This window comes from Notothenia rossii, assembly GCF_949606895.1.
Source record: "Notothenia rossii genome assembly, chromosome: 3".
NCBI classification, from domain to species: Eukaryota; Metazoa; Chordata; class Actinopteri; order Perciformes; family Nototheniidae; genus Notothenia; species Notothenia rossii.
The window spans coordinates 95659444-95663526 of record NC_136901.1 but is presented as its reverse complement, the minus strand read 5'-3'; positions in this window follow the sequence as shown (position 1 = coordinate 95663526).

Here is a 4083-nt window from a genome sequence, read left to right as displayed (position 1 = left end):
TTGTAGTCTGTGTCTCTTTGTTGTCTGTCTGTGTCTCTTTGTAGTCTGTCTGTGTCTCTTTGTAGTCTGTGTCTCTTTGTAGTCTGTCTGTGTCTCTTTGTAGTCTGTGTCTGTCTGTGTCTCTTTGTAGTCTGTGTCTCTTTGTAGTCTGTGTCTCTTTGTAGTCTGTGTCTCTTTGTAGTCTTGTAAAGCCTCTTACACACCAAGCCGATAGATGTCGGGCCGTCGATGAGCGTCCTGTCGCCCTACTCAGATTGGTGTGTACCGCACCGTCGTGTCTTTTCGGCCGTGCCGACACCTTCCGCTGCCGATTCGAGAAAGAAATCCCTCTGATTGGCTTTTCAGCTAGCGAATCAGAGCATGAGAAGCCAAACGGAAGTGAGGGACCCAAACAAACGATTAAGAAGGCAGATCTGAGATTTCATTTAACTCCAGCTCTCGACACAGGTTGGGGAAAGCCCCGTGAGCTTCTGCTGGAGAGGGAACATGGAACACGCTATCTGTTGTTTGTTTATATCACGCAGTCTGTTCTTCTTCTCTGGTTATCACGCAGTCTGTTCTCCTTCTCTGGTTATCACGCAGTCTGTTCTTCTTCTCTCTGTTATCACACAGTCTGTTCTTCTTCTCTGGTTATCACACAGTCTGTTCTTCTTCTCTTGGTTATCACACAGTCTGTTCTTCTTCTCTCGGTTATCACGCAGTCTGTTCTCCTTCTCTGGTTATCACGCAGTCTGTTCTCCTTCTCTGGTTATCACACAGTCTGTTCTTCTTCTCTGGTTATCACACAGTCTGTTCTTCTTCTCTTGTTATCACGCAGTCTGTTCTTCTTCTCTGGTTATCACGCAGTCTGTTCTTCTTCTCTGGTTATCACGCAGTCTGTTCTCCTTCTCTGGTTATCACGCAGTCTGTTCTTCTTCTCTGGTTATCACACAGTCTGTTCTTCTTCTCTGGTTATCACGCAGTCTGTTCTTCTTCTCTGGTTATCACGCAGTCTGTTCTCCTTCTCTGGTTATCACGCAGTCTGTTCTTCTTCTCTGGTTATCACGCAGTCTGTTCTTCTTCTCTGGTTATCACGCAGTCTGTTCTTCTTCTCTGGTTATCACGCAGTCTGTTCTCCTTCTCTGGTTATCACGCAGTCTGTTCTTCTTCTCTGGTTATCACGCAGTCTGTTCTTCTTCTCTGGTTATCACGCAGTCTGTTCTTCTTCTCTGGTTATCACGCAGTCTGTTCTTCTTCTCTGGTTATCACACAGTCTGTTCTTCTTCTCTGGTTATCACGCAGTCTGTTCTCCTTCTCTGGTTATCACGCAGTCTGTTCTTCTTCTCTGGTTATCACGCAGTCTGTTCTTCTTCTCTGGTTATCACGCAGTCTGTTCTTCTTCTCTGGTTATCACGCAGTCTGTTCTTCTTCTCTGGTTATCACGCAGTCTGTTCTTCTTCTCTCGGTTATCACGCAGTCTGTTCTCCTTCTCTGGTTATCACGCAGTCTGTTCTCCTTCTCTGGTTATCACGCAGTCTGTTCTTCTTCTCTGGTTATCACGCAGTCTGTTCTTCTTCTCTGGTTATCACGCAGTCTGTTCTCCTTCTCTGGTTATCACGCAGTCTGTTCTTCTTCTCTGGTTATCACGCAGTCTGTTCTCCTTCTCTGGTTATCACGCAGTCTGTTCTCCTTCTCTGGTTATCACGCAGTCTGTTCTTCTTCTCTGGTTATCACGCAGTCTGTTCTTCTTCTCTGGTTATCACGCAGTCTGTTCTCCTTCTCTGGTTATCACGCAGTCTGTTCTCCTTCTCTGGTTATCACGTAGTCTGTTCTCCTTCTCTGGTTATCACGCAGTCTGTTCTTCTTCTCGACGTGAGGAGACGTTCCTTCGGGACGTGTTCTTTGGTTTCAGTTTGGTGTGTAAGAGGCTTAAGCTGCCTGTGTCGCATAAAGATATCCCAGGTAGGACCAGCTGATTGGTCATGTGACTCCACTGGTTTCCCTTCTAGCATGTTCTCTTGTTTCACCAAACATCAACAGTCTTCTTGAGTTTCCAACTAGAATGGTTTCTTATAAGAGTCTCTTATTGTGAAGATCTATAATCAGGTTTTTTCTTAAAGTTGACCCTTATTTTTGAAAAACCCATGAATCAAGCATAACAAACTGAACAGGATCTGTTTTATGATGGTCGCTTTATTTTCTATTCTGTTTCACAAAACACCAACACAGCTTTCTGAGAGTCCAACACCTCCTCGTGTGTGTGTGTGTGTGTGTGTGTGTGTGTGTGTGTGTGTGTGTGTGTGTGTGTGTGTGTGTGTGTGTGTGTGTGTGTGTGTGTGTGTGTGTGTGTGTGTGTGTGTGTGTGTGTGTGTGTGTGTGTGTGTGTGTGTGTGTGTCTGTCTGTGTGTGGTGCTGTTACAGGGATTGAGCTGTGACTAATGTGCTCCAATCAAAAATCATGAACAATCTACGCGTGTAATCAAATCAGCAACAACACAGTTAAATGCTACAATTCCATCCACCTGATCAACAACAACACTGACTGTGAGTGTGTGTGTGTGTGTGTGTGTGTGTGTGTGTGTGTGTGTGTGTGTGTGTGTGTGTGTGTGTGTGTGTGTGTGTGTGTGTGTGTGTGTGTGTGTGTGTGTGTGTGTGTGTGTCTGTGTGTGTGTGTGTGTGTGTGTGTGTGTGTGTGTGTGTGTGTGTGTGTGTGTGTGTGTGTGTGTGTGTGTGTGTGGGTGTGTGTGGGGCCATATGGTTTGGAGAGCAATAACTTGAGCGGGCTCCAACAAAGGGGTAATTGAGGAGCGGAGGCTGAGTCTTGACTCGACAAAGCTGAGAAAACTCTTCTTTCAGAGTCCCTCGGAGTCTTTCAGCCCTAATGAAGCTGTTGTCTGGGGGAGTGTTTGGGGGGGGGGGCGCCTGGACGTGATTTGTCATACAATCTGAATCTTTAGGCCGGCAGAGAGACCTCCTCCCCATATGTCTGCTTCGTTTGCATCTGAAAGCTGCAGAAGGGAGGGGGGGGGGGGGGGGGGGGTCATCAGGCTGGAGGGTGCATCAGAATGAGGCGGCGTTCCAGAGACATAGAAACCTAGATATCTGACAGAGAAGAAGAAATAAATAAACAACATTCAGCCAGATTCACAAAGAAGGGTCTTATTGTGAAAGTCCTGTGTTGAATGAGCCTATCAAACTGAACCAGGATCAGACGTCTCTTATTGTGAAAATCCTGTGTTGAATGAGCCTATCAAACTGAACCAGGATCAGACGTCTCTTATTGTGAAAGTCCTGTGTTGAATGAGCCTATCAAACTGAACCAGGATCAGACGTCTCTTATTGTGAAAGTCCTGTGTTGAATGAGCCTATCAAACTGAACCAGGATCAGACGTCTCTTATTGTGAAAGTCCTGTGTTGAATGAGCCTATCAAACTGAACCAGGATCATTAGTCTCTTATTGTGAAAATCCTGTGTTGAATGAGCCTATCAACTGAAACGGCATTAGTAGTCTCTTATTCTGAAAATCCTGTATTGAATGAGCCTATCAAACTGAACCGGGATCAGGCGTCTATTATTCTGAAAATCCTGTGTTGAATGAGCCTATCAAACTGAACCGGGATCAGACGTATTTTATTGTGAAATCCTGTGTTGAATGAGCCTATCAAACTGAACCAGGATCAGACTTCTCTTATTCTGAAAATCCTGTGTTGAATGAGCCTATCAAACTGAACCGGGATCAGACGTATTTTATTGTGAAATCCTGTGTTGAATGAGCCTATCAAACTGAACCAGGATCAGACTTCTCTTATTCTGAAAATCCTGTGTTGAATGAGCCTATCAAACTGAACCAGGATCAGACGTCTCTTATTCTGAAAATCCTGTGTTGAATGAGCCTATCAAACTGAACCAGGATCAGTAGTCTCTTATTGTGAAAATCCTGTGTTGAATGAGCCTATCAAACTGAACCAGGATCAGGCGTCTCTTATTGTGAAATCCTGTCTTGAATGAGCCTATCAAACTGAACCAGGATCATTAGTCTCTTATTGTGAAAATCCTGTGTTGAATGAGCCTATCAAACTGAACCAGGATCATTAGTCTCTTATT